Source organism: Pelophylax lessonae (genome assembly GCF_965119305.1).
Source record: "Pelophylax lessonae genome assembly, chromosome: 4".
NCBI classification, from domain to species: Eukaryota; Metazoa; Chordata; class Amphibia; order Anura; family Ranidae; genus Pelophylax; species Pelophylax lessonae.
The window spans coordinates 315,505,459-315,517,111 of record NC_138771.1 but is presented as its reverse complement, the minus strand read 5'-3'; positions in this window follow the sequence as shown (position 1 = coordinate 315,517,111).

Here is an 11,653-nt window from a genome sequence, read left to right as displayed (position 1 = left end):
GGAACCTCCTCTTTAAATTAATAGAGAAAAATAGTTTCCTTTCAGGATTCTCCCATTCTAATTTAATTGTATCCAGAAGGGAGCTGTGCACAGGGAAAACCCTGGCCTTTTTCTTATGCATTGTATACATAAGTACATAAGATCGTGCTTAGACAATTGCACCTTCTCCTCCTCAATTTATAATGTGACATAGGCGGCTTTAAGTAATTCCTCCACATCTTCAAGAGACAATTTAAATCTGGAACCTCTGCTGGATTCCCTATTCTTAGGTTCTTCCCCTGAGCCTGATTCCTCAAATGAGGGGACTCCAACTCCTCCCTCGTGTCATCACCACACACACTGTGTTTGATTGGAACTAGGCCTTGAGGTTTGAGACTGTACAGGAGTCTGTAACTTATCTATGAGGGTTTTAAAAGAGCTAAAGGTAGAGGTTAACTCATCCCTAACGGAAGTCAGCATCCTCTGGGAGGATATGGCTGGGTCATCCTTAACCACTTAAGCCCCGGAAGATTACCCCCTTCCTGACCAGGGCCTATTTTGCGATTCGGCACTGCGTGACTTTAACGGACAATTGCGCGGTCGTGCAACGATGTACCCAAATAAAATTGACGTCCTTTTTTTCACACAAACAGAGCTTTCTTTAGGTGGTATTTGATCACCTGTGCGATTTTTTTTTTTTTTTTTTTTTTTTTTTTTTTTTTTTTTTGATCATGCGCTATAAACAAAAAAAAGAGCGACAATTTTGCAAAAATAACAATATTTTTCACATTTTTTTTTATATGAAATTCCAAAAAAAAATGTAAAAATCAAAATTTGTTAACATTTTAGGCCAATTTGTTTTCGGCTACATATGTTTGGTAAAAAAAATCGCAATAAGCGTATTTTGATTGGTTTGCGCAAAAGTTATTGCGTTTACTAAGGGAAAGATTTTTGTCTTTTTTTTTTTTTTTTTTTTTACGAGGACTGCAACATTGCGGCGGACAGATCGGACCCTTGACTGACATTTTTGACACTTTTGGGAGTACCAGTGACATTACTACAGTAATCAGTGCTAAAAATATGCACTGTTACTGTAAAAATTACACTGGCAGGGAAGGGGTTAACTTTATTGCAGAAGGAGGGGTTAAGTGTGTCTCTAGGGGCGTGCTTCTAACTGTGAAGGGATGTGGCTGTTTGTGTAACAACAGAGAAATACGATCCTGCATAGCAGGACCGTATGATCTCTGTTCTTACACAGGGGAGAATGACAGGCGGCTTTGTTTACATTAGCCGCCTGCCCTTCTCCCTCTCCCTCTCCACCCGACGATCGCGAGTGACCGGCGGACATCGGGTCCAGCGGTCACACGAGCGGGGGCGGGAGCGCGCCTCCGGCGGCACGCGCTCGCCCCCTAGAGCCTCACAGGCTAGTGATGTTACCCCTACATCACTTTGCCTGTGAGGGGCTGACTTCTGCCGTAGATATAGTCTTGCGGCAGTCGGCAAGTGGTTAACCAAGCTGTTTTGCTCCACACTGTTTTGCTCCATGTGAGACTTAGCTTTGTTCTGCCATCGGCACATTTCTTTTTGGGGGGCTGTGTCTGGGCCTTGTCTTGAGCCTGGGTCTATAACAAAAAAGAGTATTTTCTGAAATTAAGACCCCCTTTAAACAGGCTCCAAAATAAACCCCTTTGTGCTAGGAGTGAGAAAGTGCCCCCCCCCCCCCCTTTACCAGCCCCCAAATCATCTATGGAGGAAAAGGAAATCCCTACAGGCTTTGCAAGAGGGAAGACTCCCCCAAGCTTACCTGAGAGGTGCTGGTGCCAGAGCCCGCTTCCACTGCTTGAGCGGTTACTGCAGAGGAATCCATCCCGCTCTGTTGGTGTTCCGCAGCGTCCGCTGGGTCTCACCTAAACACTGGCTGCCCAGTTATCTCCTGTTCGCGCCTTGGAAAACTGGAACCATCGTTTCCGGCGTCTGCTGGTGATGTCACTGCAACCGGAAGTGACCCCGTCACTTCCTTAGGCCAGGTTCGACCCCTTCCGCCCTGCATGGTGCCAATTTTAAAATTAGCAGCAATCGCGGGAACACAACCTGGCTGCTCCAAGTACGCTGCCACTGAGGTGGAAAGGACTCCCCCCGCCTTCCTGACATCAGCGACGATTGTAGCCTTTAAGGACAGTAGAAAAGCGCCCCCCCTTCCCTGACCTGTAAAGCAGAGGTACCACACTTGGGCTAGGAGAAGTAAGTAAATTCTTTCCAAGTCTTCAAAAGGACAGACCATGAGACTAGGAGATCAGGTTCCAGGAAACATGTTACCACCTGTCCGGAGGAAACGCTAATACTGAAGTGTGAGGACTGGAGGACCGCCTTATATCTGATTTGGATTTAAACGTGTTTCCTGTCCTGGTAGGAGGAGCCGTAGGTCTCATGGGATGTCCTGGAAGACGACTTGAGAAAATTATATTAACACTGCACTTGAAACTAAGAGGGGTATATGCTAATGCCAGGAGCCTAGCTAATAAAATGGATGAGTTGGAAATATTAGTACATGAGGAGGACATAGACCTTGTGGGAATAACAGAGACTTGGTTCGACCCCTCACATGACTGGCTGGCCAATATCCAAGGGTATTCGGTGTACCGGAAGGACAGGGTAGGAAAAAGAGGGGGAGGGGTATGTCTCTATGTCAAGAACAATATAAAGGTGATAGAAAGGAGTGACATTACGGAAGGGATGAGTATGGAGTTAGAATCTGTGTGGGTTGAACTCCATAGGGAAGGAGAAAAGGGGAAAGTAATTGTGGGGGTTTGCTTTAGGCCACCTAACCAAGGGGAGGAGGTAGAGCTGGAATCCTTAGCACTAATGAGTAAAGTGGCAAAATTGGGATCAGTCATCATATTGGGGGACTTTAATTATCCCGACATTGACTGGGATGAGGGGACTGCACACTCACAGAAGGCCCGCCTATTCACAGAAACCTTACTGGATAATTACATGTCACAGTTGGTGGATTCTCCGACTAGAGAAAATGCAGTCCTGGATCTATTGATCACTAATGACCCAGACATAATCTTGGAGGTAGTAGTCCAGGACAACCTGGGCTCTAGCGATCACAGGATAACATTTAGTATAAATAACAATATAACAAGGCAAGTGGGGAACATAAGAACCCTAAACTTCAGAAGGGCAAACTTTCCAAAATTGTACTCATTGATGGAAAGGGTAAACTGGGACCAAACCCTGGGATCCCTGACCACAGAGGAAAAATGGGAATGCTTTAGGAACATATTAGGCAAAGGCATCTTGCAGTGCATTCCTATGGGAAATAAATTTAGAAGAGACAAAGCCAAACCTGGCTGGCTAAACCGTAGCGTTAAAAAACTTATTAGGGGAAAAAAATTGGCTTACAAGAAATATAAATCAGAGGGCACAGTATTGGCTTTCGAGCAATACAAGGAGGCAAATAAGAAAAGTAAACACGAAATCAAAATGGCTAAAATCAACTTTGAGAGACAAATAGCGGAGGATAGTAAAAAAAACCCAAAGAAATTCTTTAAATATATCAACAGCAAAAAAACTAGGGCAGAGCATATTGCACACATAATTAGCGATGATGGGGGGATGGTTACAGAGGACACTGAAAAAGCAACCGTGCTGAATGCTTTTTTCTCGTCTGTCTTTACACAGGAAACGGAGGGGTACACTGACCATGACTGTATGGTTAGTAGTAATACACAGGATTTGCCACTATGGCTAACAGAGGGTGAAATCAGGGAAAGGCTGGATAAACTTAACACAAACAAATCACCAGGCCCGGATGGCATACATCCGAGAGTACTCAAGGAACTCAGTAAGGTTATATCCAGACCACTGTTCCTGATCTTTGCTGACAGTATTAGGACAGGAGATGTACCAGGGGATTGGAAGAAAACTAACGTGATTCTGATATTCAAAAAGGGCCAGAGGCATATCCCGGGAAATTATAGGCCTGTCAGTTTGACATCAATAGTATGTAAACTTCTGGAGGGGATGATAAGGGACTATATCGTAGAGTTTGCTAAAGACAACAACATCATCAGCAGTAATCAGCACGGGTTTACAAATGGGCGTTCTTGTCAAACCAATCTCTTAGCATTCTACGAGGAGGTAAGCTGTGAGCTAGATAGGGGGAGACCAGTGGATGTGGTGTACTTGGATTTCGCTAAGGCGTTTGATACAGTTCCCCAAAAGCGCTTAATTTATAAAATAAGGTCTGCAGGTATCGACAGCAGAGTTTGCTCTTGGATACGGAATTGGCTTAAAGGGCGTGTCCAAAGGGTGGTAATAAACAGCGCATACTCAGACTGGTCTGAGGTTGTAAGCGGGGTGCCCCAGGGCTCAGTCCTGGGACCAACCTTGTTCAATTTATTCATAAACAGCATTGAGGACGGGATCAGTAGTGCGTTATCAGTTTTTGCAGATGACACAAAATTGGCCAGGGCAATAACTGCACAGCATGAAGCAGATATCCTACAGAATAACCTGGACAAAATTACAGAGTGGGCAACGACATGGCAAATGAGGTTTAACGTGGAGAAGTGTAAGGTTTTGCACTTGGGGACTAAAAACATAAAAACACAATACACGTTAGGAGGGGAACCCTTGGGGGAATCAAAAATGGAGAAGGATCTGGGAGTCTTGGTTGATGATAGATTAGGCAACAGCATGCAATGTCAAGCGGCAGCTGCCAAAGCCAGCAGATTATTAGCATGCATAAAGAAAGGGATGTATTCCAGAGATAAGACTATAATCCTTCCACTTTATAAAACTCTGGTCCGACCGCATCTGGAGTATTCTGTCCAATTCTGGTCGCCAGTCCTCAGGAGGGATGTGTTGGAGCTGGAGAGAGTCCAGAGAAGGGCAACTAAACTAATTAGGGGATTGGAGGACCTTGACTATGAAGAGCGTCTACAATCGCTCGATTTATTCTCCCTGGAGAAGAGATGTCTGAGGGGGGACATGATAGCAATTTATAAATATCTTAATGGGGATCCCAGCTTAGAAAAAAAGCTGTTCATTTGAAGGGATTGCATGAGGACTCGAGGGCATACAATGCGATTAGAGGAGAAGCGTTTTAACCACAGGCAACGTGGGGGGTTCTTTACTGTTAGGGCTACAAGATTGTGGAATTCTCTTAGACCACAAGAGGTGGTTTCCGCGGGTAGTATGGTGGCTTTCAAAAGGCTCTTAGACTTACATCTCAAGGATCAGAACATTCAGGGGTATGTGAGATGAGTACAGCCACACACACCTACACAGGTTGAACTGGATGGACTATTGTCTTTATTCAACCTCACCTACTATGTAACTATGAAATACCGTTCAGACACAATACTAGCAATGGCAGTGATCAGCAACTTAGTGTGACTGCAATAGTGTGTGGGTAAAGTAGCGCTAACTGACCCTGGCTGGGAGGAACGCTAACTGACCCTGATGCTATCTGATGTCGCTAGTTACATGAATACAGTTCCCCATGACTAAGCTCCGGGGGGGGGGGTTAGGGTGAAATTTGTTGGGGGCTTGGCCTAGTCAGACCCCAGGCTGAGTTTGCCACTCCACTCATCTCTGTAGGACACTATAGATATGCAGCATTCAAGAGTCACCCTTCTTTATTCAAGCTACTGCAGGAGCCAGAACGTGCTCCGTCCCCTGCCAGTACTCTGAGCAGCAGTTGCGGACACACTGGTTTGCATACTCACTTTCTACCGAGTCTGAGCTGCACACTAGCTATTTACCAGTCTACATGAATACAGTGATCAGTGATGAATGCTGTACACTGACACTGTGTACTAATGAAACTGGCTGGTTAGTCAAGGGGTTAAATGTGTCTAAATCGTGCGATTTGGTGTGTATGTGCTGCTTTTACTCACTGTGATCCTGCGTTCTTCTCTTCGGCTTGGTTCAAATATAAGTAGTGTGGAAAACGCAATGAATCCTGTGCGTTTCCTGCACCACATTAAAATCACAGTCTTTATGTGAACCGCAGCAGGTGTCAATGTTAAGTTAATGACAACCCAAAACGGTTCTTAATACGCAATGTGATTGACCAAGTTGGATCACATAGGTGTGAACACTCATGCAATCTGATTCCAGTGTAGGAAAAAAAGGGTCCTGCACAGTGGCGGTTGGGGCGCAAGGGCGCCGCCCCCCATCCATGCATCCGGCCCCCTAATCTACATGTGGGGCGCCGGACGCATGGAATTCAATGGGTTTTTTTTTTTTTTTTTCCCTGAAGCGCGTGATTAGAGCCAGAGGCTCTAATAGGCTTCAGAAAAGGGTGGGCTCGGGGCGCAGAGCACTGCGCCTCGAGCCCACCCATTTGTGTGACAATAGCGAATGAATATTCACTATTGTCACATGGATCCTCCTCCTGGCTATTTAGGGATTGGGTCCGAGACCCGTTTCCCCATTGGCCGAAAGGCGAACTCATGCCATTGGCCATGGAGGAGCAGGACGACTCAAGGAGATGTGTTGGACTGAGGAGAAGCGCCGCTGCAAATCGGGTAAGTGCAGAAAAGAGCACCATTGGCATGTGTTGTGTGTGATGTACAGAGAGCTCTGCACTGTGATCTGCCTGCCATGAATGCACCAGTCCTGTCTTGGTGTCTGTCTGCAGGATTTGCTTCTTGGAAACTTGAATTGCCTGTGTAAGGTGGCAATGATAGGGTGTGCGGGCTGGTGTGGTCCGGTGGGGGGGGGGGTTGTATGGTGTGATCTGCCTGACACCACCCCCCCACCCCCGCCCATGGAGCACCAGCCGCCACTGCTCCTGTTCCTTTTTTTTGTGCAGATTTGGTGCAATTCGAGCCATAAAAATTAATGGCTCAAATCGCACTGCACGATATCACATATGAGTTGAATAGGAATGTGGTACGATTCCTACCAGATTCACATGTGGTGCCCCACACCGCATATATGTGAACCCAGTCTTCCTGAACAGAAAAGGGTTCAGGGAGAGAAAAACCTGCCAGATTCTGTTCGCAAACAAGACACAGGATTGTTCTGTCATAGGCTACAGCCGATCAGCAGGTCCTGGCCGAAAATCATTGACTGGGACAGCATGGGTAAGCAGGGGGCACATGCATGCTGTTAAGGTCCCCTTTTACATGGGCACTGTCCGGAGGCAAAACCGGGCACTTTGGTTGAATTTTTACCTTCTCAGCCACCTATCAAAACTGAGCAATGGCTGCTGGACAGCCCCTTGCGTATTGTAAAAAAATTGAAAATAGGGCATATTGTGCTTGGCTTACACCACTTTCCGCTGCACCCAACATATGTCTATAGGACGGCGCCAAGTTCAATGTGAAGTCTCTTTAACCACCTGCTAATGGCTGGCCAGCTGCTGACAATGCAACCTGCTGTAGATCTTCGGTCAACACTATGAAAAAGGCCCCTTTCACACGGGCTGTCAGTTTTTCAGGCGGACCTGATCGGACACTCTATTCACCCCTATAGAGTGACGGATGTCAACAGGGATGTGTCCATTGACCTCCACCACTATCCGATCCTGTCTGCCAAAATCCAGACGGATGGTGGTCCTATTGGCCATCCGCCTGGCGGATCAGATCAGATGAAAACTACAGGCAGTCTGTTTTCACCCAATCTTCCATAGAGGAGAGCACTGTCTCTGCTCTGCACAGTGAGTGGAGACAGACCTGCCATGGAGCGCGTCCAGTGAAGGCGCCTGTGTGAAAAGGACCTAAGTGACGCAGCTGTAGTGGCTAGGAACCACAGTTGCAGCATAATTATGCCCATTGAAAAGCATTACAGAAAATTCTGAGAGTGCCTATATGCACTCATATTTTGAAAATCTACATCTATACGTGGTTGAGTCTTAATCCACACTGAGCTTAAAGCGGTTGTAAACTTAAAATTAAAAAAAAAAAAAAAACTTGCAAGACAAAGGCATAATGAGCTAGTATGCATCGCATACTAGCTCATTATGAATTACTTACCTTAGAACGAAGCCCCGACACGGACCCCCGGACACCGCTGCAGGCGCTGACATGATCCCACGGCGTCTCTTCCGGGTTCGGCGGCTCCGGCGTTTTGATTGGCCGGAGCCGCAATGACGTCACTCCCACGCATGCGCGCGGCAGTCATTTTCCGGCAAGCTACCTGCGAGGGAAGCTGAAGGTCCGCCGGACCTTCAGAGCGCATGCGCCGCTCGCATGAGCGGCTGCATGCACTGCAAATATCTCCTAAACCGTGCTGGTGTCCAGCGCGGCCACCCTATGGCTGAAAATGGCGGGTCGGGGCTGGACTGTGCCTCACCTGTCCATTGGTGTAGAGTGGGGTGGCGTTGCAAGCCAAGCCCCGCCTATGCCGCCTCTCCTCACTGCTCAGTCAGTTTAGCAGCGAGTGAGTCAGCAGCCTGGCGCTGTCACAGAGTGGGTTTTTTTTTTAATCACCTGATTGGAGCCAGAGGCTCTAATAGGCTTCAAAAAAAGGGTGGACCCGGGGCACAGAGCAGTGTGCCCCGAGCCTACCCATTGTGTGACAATAGCGAATGAAAATTCGCTATTGTCACACGGATCCTCCTCCTGGTCAATCAGGAAGCGGGTCCGAGACCCGCTTCCTGATTGGCCGAAAGGCGAATGCATGCCATTGGCCGAGGAGGAGGCGGGAGGACTCGAGGAGACACAGGGAACTGAGGAGAAGCCGTGGCTGCAGGTAAGTCTCTCTGCATTGAAGGGGGCACGATGATCTCTCGGCATTGAGGGGGGGGGGGGGCACGCTGGTCACTTTGCATTGAAAGGGAGCACGCTGGTCACTTTGCATTGAAAGGGGGCACGCTGGTCTCTCTGCATTGAAAGGGGGAACGCTGGTCATTCTGCATTGAAAGGGAGCACGCTGGTCATTCTGCATTGAAAGGGGGCACGCTGGTCTCTCTGCATTGAAAGGGGGCACGCTGGTCTCTCTGCATTGAAAGGGGGCACGCTGGTCATTCTGCATTGAAAGGGGGCACGCTGGTCACTCTGCATTGAAAGGGGGCACGCTGGTCACTCTGCATTGAATGGGGGCACGCTGGTCACTCTGCATTGAATGGGGGCACGCTGGTCACTCTGCATTGAATGGGGGCACACTGGTCACTCTGCATTGAATGGGGGCACGCTGGTCACTCTGCATTGAAAGGGGGCACGCTGGTCTCTCTGCATTGAAAGGGGGCACGCTGGTCATTCTGCATTGAAAGGGGGCACGCTGGTCATTCTGCATTGAAAGGGGGCACGCTGGTCTCTCTGCATTGAAAGGGGGCACGCTGGTCTCTCTGCACTGAAAGGGGGCACGCTGGTCTCTCTGCACTGAAAGGGGGCACGCTGGTCTCTCTGCATTGAAAGGGGGCACGCTGGTCATTCTGCATTGAAAGAGGGCACGCTGGTCTCTCTGCATTGGGGGGCACGCTGGTCATTCAAACTTGTATTTAGATGCATTTTACTTTAATTACATCAGTATTTTCATAACAAACAATACATGTGCTTGGGGGGTAAGGGTTTCTTTAACTAATCTACTGGAAGAGACTTGAGTGCTAAAATCCAGCGGGTTAGGGACGCAAATTACTTGCCTTGCCCCGGGTGCTGACAACCCACGCTACGCCACTGCCCTGTCCCTCCCTTCTCTCTCCTGCCAAAAGCTGAGTGTCTGTGCATCTTCTGGTCTGAATTCAGCCAAAAATTCAGACTGAAATCGGACCCCCAGGGTGAGCCACTCTGTTCAGGACTACGAATCCAGCCGTAAAGCGGAGCTCCAGTCCCCATAACCAATTTATTTATTTTTAAATGGGTTGCTGGGATCATTCGAGCAGGGGCCATTGAGGTTGTGGGCAGCTGAAGCCTGCTTGTGTTTATTTCTGGGATTTGGTGCTGCTGGCTACCCAGCATGCACCTCCCGATCTCACGCCTGTGCAGTAATGACACTACATGGCGCAGTTTCTTCCGTTCCCATGGACTCCTGGGGATAGATAACGCCGCTATCCCAGAAGCCCATAGGAATTGCCTTATGATGACATTGCCTAGGTGGCCGGGACTGGAAGTGCTGTGTACACAGATCAAAATAAGGTATTTACACATTAAAATATATATACATTTTTTTTTTTTTTTATCTATTTAGAAGTGCGCATCGCCATTTGGATAAAAAAGTAAATTTTTAAAAATGGGTGGAACTTTTAATAAAAAAAAAAAAGACAAACTCTGCTTTAACTGCTTGCCGACTATTTACTGCGGCAGTCAGCCCTTCACAGCCAAAGTGACGTAGGACTACGTCGCTAGCCTGTGAGGCTCTAGGGGGCGAGCTCCCGCCCCCGCTCGCTCCTGCACATCCACACGCATGTGACCGGCGGACCTGATGTCCGCCGGTCACTCGCGATTCCCCGGTGGTGAGGGAGAAAGGCAGGCGGCTAATGTAAACAAAGCCGCCTGTCATTCTCCCCCTGTGTAAGAATAGTGATCATACGGTTCTACTATGTAGGATCGTATGTCTCTGTTGTTACACCACTAGCCACGCCCCTTTACAGTTAGAAGCACGCCCCTAGGGTCACACTAACCCCTGCATCCCCAATAAAGTTAACCCCTTCCCTGCCAGTGTCATTTTTACAGTAACAGTGCATATGTATAGCACTGATTATTGCAGTAATGTCACTGGTACCCCCAAAAGTGTCAAAAATGTCAGTCAAGGGTCCGATCTATCCGCCGCAATGTCGCAGTCCCGCAAACAAAATCGCAAATCACCGCCATTACTCGTTAAAAGAAAAATGACAAAAATCTTTCTCTTGGTAAACGCAATAACTTTTGCGCAAACCAATCAAAATACGCTTATTGCGATTTTTGTTTTTTTTACCTAACATATGTAGCAGAAAACAAATTGGCCTAAAATGTTAAAAAGTTTGATTTTTACATTTTTTGGGGGGAAATTTCATATAAAAAAAAATGTGAAAAATATTGTTATTTTTGCAAAATTGATGCTCTTTTTCTGTTTATAGCGCAAAAAGGAAAAATCGCACAGGTGATCAAATACCACCAAAAGAAAGCTCTGTTTGTGGGAAAAAAAAGGACGTCAATTTCATTTGGGTACTGTGTCGCACGACCGCGCAATTGTCCGTTAAAGTAACGCAGTGCCGAATCGCAAAATAGGGCCTGGTCAGGAAGGGGGTAAAATCTTCCGGGGCTTAAGTGGTTAAGATTTATCTTAGTATAAAAAAAAAAAAAACAAATCTGTGTCCCTTTCCTGTAAAGCTATAATGCTTCATAACAAAGGGGACACTGATTTGTTTTGTTAATTGAACTGCCAGACCCTGTGGGGCAGTGTGAATTATGGAGCCTGCAGCCTTGTCTGTGTAACCTGTTCACCACACACACTGTGTTCATAGTACAAGCAGCTCTGTGTCACTATTTTCCCTGAAATGGAGGTTTTGAAATTTGAAAGAATTATCCATTCCCGCCTAAATTCTGTTGCCATCTGGGGTGACGTCTGGCCGTCTAGCCACGCCTTTTAATTTCCAGTAGCTAATCGGTGGCCGCCCCCCTGGAGTCTCCGCCCGTTTCAGGAAGCTCCATGATAACAGAGGGCTCGGCTTTGCTGCACTGACTGACACACATACGGGACCGGAGGCTCGGCGGGCCGGGGAGGAGAGACACGGGCT